This window comes from Chinchilla lanigera, unplaced genomic scaffold, assembly GCF_000276665.1.
Source record: "Chinchilla lanigera isolate Chin_1 unplaced genomic scaffold, ChiLan1.0 scaffold00096, whole genome shotgun sequence".
Lineage (NCBI taxonomy): Eukaryota > Metazoa > Chordata > Mammalia > Rodentia > Chinchillidae > Chinchilla > Chinchilla lanigera.
In genome coordinates this window covers 2,313,718-2,322,316 of record NW_004955497.1, presented here as the reverse complement: position 1 = coordinate 2,322,316, position 8,599 = coordinate 2,313,718, and the positions used below count along the sequence as shown (strand labels likewise).

Sequence of the window (8,599 nt, the reverse complement as noted above, 5' to 3'; positions counted from 1 at the left end):
CATGTGCCACCCTGCCTTAGAGCCAGCAAAGTGTGGACTGAAACCTCCACAAACTGTGAGCTAAATAAACCTCTCTCTCTTTAATTTGGGTGTTGTGTATTTTGTCTCAGCAATGAGAGAAGAGTAACCAAGAGAGAATTTGGTACTAGGAGTGGGGTCGTTGCTGTGACTATACCTGGCCATGTGGTTCAAGAGCCTTTGGAAATGGCTTGTGGGAAGTGTTTGGAAAGATTTGGAGATTTCACCTAAAAGAGAAGTGCTAGAATGCCTTTGGCTGTTCTGTATGGGAGATTCTGGTCAGAGCTCAGAAGACCAGAAGGCTGATAGAAATCCTGCTGGTAAAGACCAGGTTCAGGAGGTTTCTGCTGAGAAGAAGGACTGCATTGGTTGTTGGACTCCAGATGATGTGTGCTACGGCTTGGAAGAAAGTTTGTCTGCATTTTTCTTGTGTCCAGAGACTTTGTCTGAGACTGAGATTAAGGATGGTGGACTAATTAATCTGGCAGAAGAAATTCCAAGGCAGTCAAATGTTGAGGTGGTGGCATGGCTGTTGTTGGGGGCTTTTAGCCAAATTTATATTAAGAACCAAGAGTAAAAAGCCCAGCAGGATGATTTAAAACTTTGTGAGTCTGGCCAGAAAGGAAGCTCCAATAAAGGTGTAGACTGCAAAGATACAGTTGAGGTGATCTCAATTGCTGAGAAGGAATAGGAGAACACAAAAGATCGCCTGAGGACATGACAAGAAGCTCCAAGTCTCCACCCTTTGCAGCCTCAAAGCTGCAAAAGTGAAAGACTTTGCTTTGAGGAAAAAGCCACAAAGTACCATGTTCCAGAATAGTGGTGGCATAGAGAATTTATTCCTCAGAATCAGATTCAGAGTGCTCAGAAATCCAAGCACTTGACCCCTCCAGCCAAGAGAGAAAAAAGCCTGGCTGCTTCTCCAGCTGGCAGCAGACCTTGGCATCATCCATGTAGTGCTGGTTTTATGTGCATGCAGAATGAAAGAGTTCTAAGGTTAAAAAGGCTTCCACATAGATTTTGTAAGGTCTGGGAGGGCAAGCAGTGTTCCCCTGAGAGGGCTGCATGTGCAGCTGTGAGTGTAAAAGCCTAAAGTGCAGTGGAGGCCTCCAAAGGTTGGAAAAGCCAGGAACATGGATCATCTAAGGAAAGCTGCAAGGAGGGAGCAAAGTAGGCCTAAGAGAGAAGCCATGTCAGCTATAACTACCAGAAGTGCCATAGAGGTGGGGTCACACAAGCCCTTTGGAGCTCACAATGTGCCACAGATTGCTTCAGATGCGGGATGTGGAACTACAGGATTTAATGTTTGTCCTGCTGGATTTTGGACTTGCTTTGGTCCCATTCCTTTGTATTCCTCCATTTGTAACTTTTGGAATGGAAATGCTTATTTTGTGCCATTAAATGTGGAAAGTGTTTAACTTCTCATTTGTACAGGGGCTTGCAACTAAGAGTTTGCCTTACATCTGGGAGGAGACTTGGTGCTTGGATTTTTCAGCAGTGCTGAAACTGTTAAGACTTTGGCAATGCCTACAGATGAACTAAATGCCTTTTGCATAAAGGGATGTGCAGGAGTCTTTGGGGGGTGAAATGTTATGGTTCTAATGTAATACAATGTTGATAGGCTTAATACTGGTTCTTAAGGATTGTTAAGCCTGTGTTATAACATTCAAGTTGTGAAATGATAAGAATAATGTCTTTGTATCTGGAAATTGGCTTAAAGAAATGTCTCTGGTTGCCAGCTTGACAAGGGGGGGATTGTTATGGTTGACACATTGTGTCAACTTGAGGAGTCTACAGGCTTAGCTAAGTGACTCAGCAGTTTTACATCCTGGGGTGAAAAGGACATGCCCTAACCACTCTGGGATGCTGTTCACTGTGTCAATGTGAGAAGTTTAAAAGGTTAATTGTGTGACTCAGCAGGAGGCCAGGGTCCTTACTTTGTATTCATCCTGAGTCTGTGCAAGAGAAGGGCATGGAGATGGTGTCAATGCTACATGCCCCCTGGGTAAGGGTAGCCTCCTTACAATGTAAGGGAGGAGAATAGGCTCCCCCTCTTTTTTGTGCTTGCTGCTTTTGGTGTTTTCTGCTGCCATGAACTGTTGCCCTCTGCCATGTGCCACTCTGCCTTGGAGCCAGCCTAGTATGGACTGAAACCTCCACAAACTGTTAGCTAAATAAACTTTCCCTCTTTAATTTGGGTGTTGGATATTTTGTCTCAGCAATGAGAGAAAATAACTGAGACAAATATGTTGAGGTCATTTCTTTCTATAACTATTTTGTGAAGAATGTTTATCTTGGATAAATTCCTAGAAACATAGGTTCCACTAAGACTAAACAAAAAACAAGTAGAAGGTGTGAACAGACAGATAACAAATAAGAATACTGAATTAATGGTCAAAACCTTCCCTACAAAGTGAAGCTCAGGGCTGTATGGATGAGTTCTCTCAAACATTCAAAGGAGAATGAATTGCAAACCCTCTTAAAAAATAAGAGAGGATCCACTTCCAAACTCACTCTATGAGGCCAGTCATTGTGACACCAAAGTCAGACAGACACCACAGAAAAGAAAGCTACACATCATTATCTCTGATGCAGACAAATGCAAAAACCTGAATAAAAACCAAAGTCAACCACACATCAACAAGATTACCCTCTATGGCTAAGTGGGTCATATCCAAGGTTGGTTCAACATACACAAATCAATCAGTGTGATACCCTGTGATACACTGCAAGAACAGAATAAAAGATGATCACATGGCCAATTGATTGTCTCAATAGATGAAGAATAGCATTTGATGAAAAATATCTTCAGATAAAGTTTTTGTCTTGGTTACTTTTCTCTCATTGCTGAGACAAAACACCTGACACCCAAAATTAAGGAAGGAAAGGTTTATTTAGCTCACAGTCTGTGGAGGTTTCAGTCCATACTCAGCTGGCTCCAAAGCAGGGTGGCACATGGCAGAGGGCAACTGTTCATGGCGGCAGAATATAGCAAAAGCCACAAAAGCAAAAGGGAGGAGTGGTGGCAAGCAGCCTCTTTCCCCCCCCCTTATATTATACGCAGGCTGGCTACCCCAGTGCAGGTGTAGCACTCACATCCATAATTTCAACAATGGACCATGAATCAATCATAAACTCTAAAAGCCCACCCCATGACTGCATGTGGCTTTGGGGAGACACCCAGACACACATTATAACACTTGTTAAATGAAATTATAGCTAAAAATATAAAGTACTCTTTGTTTCAACTTTAGGAATGCTTTTCCTTTGCTAAAGTACTAGAATACAGAGCAATGAAACCAGTTGAATAAAATGAAGATAGCAAAAAGACAGCGTCATACGGTAATCTTGGTCCTTCTTTGAAAATGCTTCCCCATCAACAAATGCACATGTTTATTCCCAATCCAGTTCAAGTACAACCAGACATCTCGGTCCTTTGCCTGCCAACGCTCTGGCTTCTCTAGCTAACATGAAGAAGCCTTGCAAAGAAAGGACAGCGTGACATTCATTTCCTTCAAGGCCAAAGGTGAAATGCATTTGTCATTAAACTCCTCAATAAACACACAAAAGAGTTCCTTCTTTTTTAAAGGGACATCAAATATTTCAATGCGGTCAGAGGCACAAACCAGAGAACAGATGTTAATGTGTGGTGATGACAGAACCAAAAAAAAATTTTCCTAAACTTTGTCTTTCCTTTTTTGCATAATCAGTTTCTAAACACATTCAAAAGATATTTGGGGTGACCTAGAAGCTAATAATTTATCTTAGGGCTGTGTCAAAAAGCACGTGTGAGGGAAGGACACAAAGTAAGTTTTGAATGGCTTTTGTCTTCTGTCATGTCTCTCTCCCTTCTCTGAGGCTCACTCTAACTTTTTTTAATGTTCCCCAAATTACTTGTACAGTACTTTTAGGAAGCAGCACATTTTTTTTCTTTCGAAAAGCGAAGCTTCTGAGAAAGCACTGTCGCCATTAGGAGTCTCCTCTGTCCCCGCAGTGGACCACAGGGACTATGCAAGCTTCCCCCGGCCCCTGGCCAGCGGAGGTCAGGTGTCTGGGCCAGGCAGTCCTCTCACTTTTAGATGCTCTGGGAGAACACTTAGCATCTAACTAGGCCCACAATGGACTTTATAAGTTCTGAGTTGTCACATTATATGGAGTGGATAGGGTAATAGAAGTGTCTTTTCCTTTAGGATTTAATGATGTAGAAATGTATCAACTTGTCAAATCATTTTGACAAAGCTCAGCTTCTGTTTAACAACCTAACGCCAACAGGACTATGTTGAACAGCCTACTCTATTCTCATCAGCCTGGGCCACACACCTTAATATGAAACATAAAACACAAATCAGATGTTATAGGACACAAACTGACACTTGCTGTCCTTACGAGCTGCTGCCAGACTTCTGGAGTGATCCTATGATCCTCAGTGATCCTAGACTTCCAAGTGATCCTGCGGTACATTTAGCTGCAATTCCTTTCATATGAAGATTGTGAGTCAGCATGAATAATTTGAAAATCTGGGATTTTATAAGTGCTCTTTTCATTTTTTAAGTAGACACCATTCCATTGAGATATAACCCACACACCACAAAAGTCACCGTTTGAAAGCATGGTTTTTGTGTGTTTTTTTTTTTTTTCTTTTTTTTTCCGGTACCGGGAATCAAACTCACGACCTTGCACTTGCCAGGCAGGCGCTTTTGCCACTGAGCTAAATCCCCAGGCCCTGAAAGCATGGTTTTTAACATATTCTCAGTTGTATACACCACAATCTTACTTCAGCACGTGTTCATCACCCAAAAAGAAACTCCGTATCTGTGAGCATTCGTTCCCCATTCCTCGGCCGCCACCGCTGCCAGCCAACTCTCCCACCTCTGGTAACCGCTGGTACACTGTTTTTGTCTTTGGTTTTGGATATTTAATATAAATGGAATTATACAATATATCTTGTTTCTTTCTCCCAGCATGTTTTCAAGATTCATTCATGTGGTAGTGTGTGTCCAAATTTCATTCCCTTTTAAAGCAGAATAATATATTGCTGTCTGGATATGCCCCATTTTGCTTATCCATTGTTTAGTTGATAGCCATGAGTCTTCCACATCAGGGCTGTTATGAATAATAATACCGCTAGGTACACTCATAGAAAGTTTTTATGTGAACACGTTTTCACTTCTCCTAGCGTATTTAACCATTTATTTTCCTAGTGGCTTAGTTTTCTTTATCAGCAACTACTAGGGGTTCCTCTTTCCATAACCTAGATCAGTGATGGCGAACCTTTTAGAGCTTCTGATGATACAAAGAGTCAGCTGCGGCACGAGTGCCACAGGTTCGCCACCACTGGCCTAGCTAAACACATGAACTGCCGGGCCCTTCGTACATCTTTGACCATACCCTTACTGTTACGCTCTTCCTCAGCACAGTCCAGCCACTCCCAAAACCCCTATAACTCCTTCCTCTATACCTAACCACTGCCCACATATTTTTCCTCTTGCCTCAAAACTTTTTAAATAAATAATTAAAGAAGCCCTTGCTCAGTACAAAAATGCAAAACATATTCATTCTCCTTCAAGTTCTTTTTCTTTAATTTTGATTATTTTGTTTGTAGTACATAATGGTTACATTCATCATGGGGAGTTGGTACCTCTATGTGGCACACCTTAAATCTTTTTTCCTCCCCTTCCCTTTCTCTCCCCTCTCCCTCCACCTCTTGGTCCCCTCCCCATCTGCAAAAGAGCTACCTCCCTGTTTCCTATTATCTATCTTTTATTTTGCTCTTTAATTGAATTATACCTTGGGTTTTTCATATAAGAGAAACCATGCAATATTTAAACGTGTGTTTGATTTCTTTCACTTAACATTATGGTCTTATGCTAAGTATAAGTTTTACAAACAATCTTCTATCTCTAAAACTCTGCACCTAATGCCAAGTCTTCACTCTTCAAGCTTCAGTTCTTGAGGCTGGGCCTCTAGTCCTCCATGGGGAAACATCTTCACGGAGCTCATCTCTCACTGCTTCCTTACCCACAAAGTCTAGCTCAGCCCATCACCTAAAATCACCTACTGCCGCTCATTGGCACTCTCTAGTCACCTGAAGTCCTTGCAGAACCTGTTACCTGGTATAGACTGACATTTCTTTTCTGACCCACATATGGGAGAATGGGTTTGTATGTGAGAGAAACACCCACCCAACTGCAGGAGACTCCTCCTCAAGACACAGGACAGTGCCCTCAGGGAGCTGGGCCATACTTACCTGGATGTAAGGCACCGCTACATTCCAGGACCTAGGACAGTGCCTATACCTCGCAGACCCTCAATAAACATTTGTTGAATAATGCAGTGAGCATAGGAGGGAGCAAGGTACTCGCTTCCTGGAAACACCAACTTATTTCATTCTTCTTGTTTCTGTGCAATGCATGGTCCTCCATGCTGACCCTGTTATTTATCCTGTACCCACAAATCCTTCAATGAAAAGGTATGTCTTTTCTTTCCTTTTTGGGATGTCATGTGTTTTATAGCATTGACAAACAACTCACTGACTGATATCAAGTCCTAGTTTAAGCCATATATTTCCAGGTCTACTCTTTGTGTCCTACTAAAATCAGCAACTCTATGTAAAAGCACCTTTGTTCTCTTTCTGATCTGTTTCAGATTTTCTGATACCAAACAGCTAGTATTTTGCTCTTTTCAACTGTTTCTAGACCCTACAAGCTCTACTCATCTCTTCTCCACCTGCCAATAGGACTGCGTATCTGCCTGTTCCCTGTACCCCAGCTGAGAACCACCCAACTGCAACACATGAGGCATCTCCCTCCTCCTCCAGAAAGCCTTCGTTTTCTCTCTTCCGAAAGTAAGCTCTCCCACCATTGTAAGAACAAGACCTCAGTCTAGATTAGGACTTTGGGAGATTAGGACCCACAGATTAAATCGAGCTATTTGCCTGTTTTTGGAAATAAAGCATTGAAAAAAAAACTTTGGACAAATAAAATGCAGTACAGTTTATCTGATCAAAGACTGATTCATGAATTAGGCAGCTTCCTGAACCAGTCCAGAGCACACTGACCAGCAGCATGCGTTTTTATTGGCTGAACCCAGATGCAAAGTAGAAAAACCACCTGATTGACTACAGTTTGACATCTGCCTTATTTGGACACAGCAGATGAATTGGGTGCCTGTGATTGGCTGAAACTCAACTGTCTGTTCTAATCCTAAATTACATTCCCATTTGTTTGCATACTAAGCTAGCTTGCAATTCATTGGTAGGAACTCACAGTACAGAGGCAGCCAATTTAAGTTAATGAACAAGTTTAATCAGAAAAAGTCATGCCCACTTGATTATAATTTGCTATGGCTGCTTCTACACAACAGTAGCAGAGCTGAATAGCTTCAAAACCTAAGTTATTTGCTATCTGTCCTTTTCCAGAAGAGAAGAGCAGGCCTTACCTGTTTGGCACTCTTCCAGCTTGACCTTCTATCATTGGAGCCCTCTAACATTATTTTTTATTTCCCAGTCAGTGGTAGAAGTTACCCCATGGGCACATAGTCAAGAGACGGATAAACCTTCTAGTCTCCAAACTACTGTAATTTTTTTTATTTAGACTACCTCCCTGTCAACCTTTCCATCCATCGGAGAGTACATTTTAGTAACTGCAAATAAGAAATACATTTGCAAGTGTTGTTACGCAAATTTAGTGGTGATAAAGCAGTGAGGAAGCTGGTAAGGGCATGTGGAGCTGCACAAGGTTGAAGAGCGGGTAGGAAATGCAGAATCTTCAGAAGGAAAGAAAATAGAGCCTGGGAAAGAGCAAAAGCAATCAGTTCCTGGGGAGGAGGCAAACTGTGCGCATGCTGTGAGCAGTAAAGACATGACAGTAAAGCACCATTCAACAAATTCAGGAAGCTAAAGCACCAGAGATTGAAACTGTCAACCACCCCACCCCCGACCCCCACTTCCAAAGCTCCTGCAGGAGGTGAGCAGGGGTCTTGTGAGATTAAAAAGGGAAACTACACTAAAGGATTGTTTTAAGACCAGACGTGGAGGTGCACACCTGTAATCCCAACACTTGGGAGGCTGACACAGGAGGATTGTTGCGAGTTCGAGACCAGCCTGGGCTACAAAGTGAGCTCAAGGCCAGCCTGAACTGCATAGCAAGACTCTGTCTCAAAAAGACAGAAAAAAAAATAAAATAAAATAAAATAAAGGATTGTTTTAAAGAAAAGAACTAGACGCTGAAGAAGAGTAGGTCATATGAGAAGTCTATTTCACATTTAGGACTTTCATGGGAGAGCAGAGGAAGGCGCTCTTTCTCACTGGCAAGAGAGAGGCCAAGGGGTACAGAGGCAGATGAGACGCACTGGCCCAGCCAGGGACCTTCAGTGGGCTCAGACCAGGTATTTGGGCCCTGTGGGCTTTCAGCGGCCACTGAAAGGACTGGCTATTCGCCACTCTGGAGATGAAGTTCTGATTTGGAGCATTAGTTTTCTTTCCTGAAAATCATCTTTTCTCTTACTACGACCTCCTCCAGGAGCTCAGGCTGGCTGCTGCTATCCCATCAGGCACCTTGTAGGGAAATAGTTAGGGGGACAG

General features: G+C 42.6%; 1 long non-coding RNA gene across 1 annotated transcript in view; it reads right to left on the bottom strand.

Annotated features, from left to right (window-relative positions):
* LOC106146830 overlaps positions 1-8,599 on the bottom strand; it is a 69,298-nt gene that overhangs the window by 37,721 nt on the left and 22,978 nt on the right. The gene's annotated exons all lie outside the window — the stretch shown is intronic.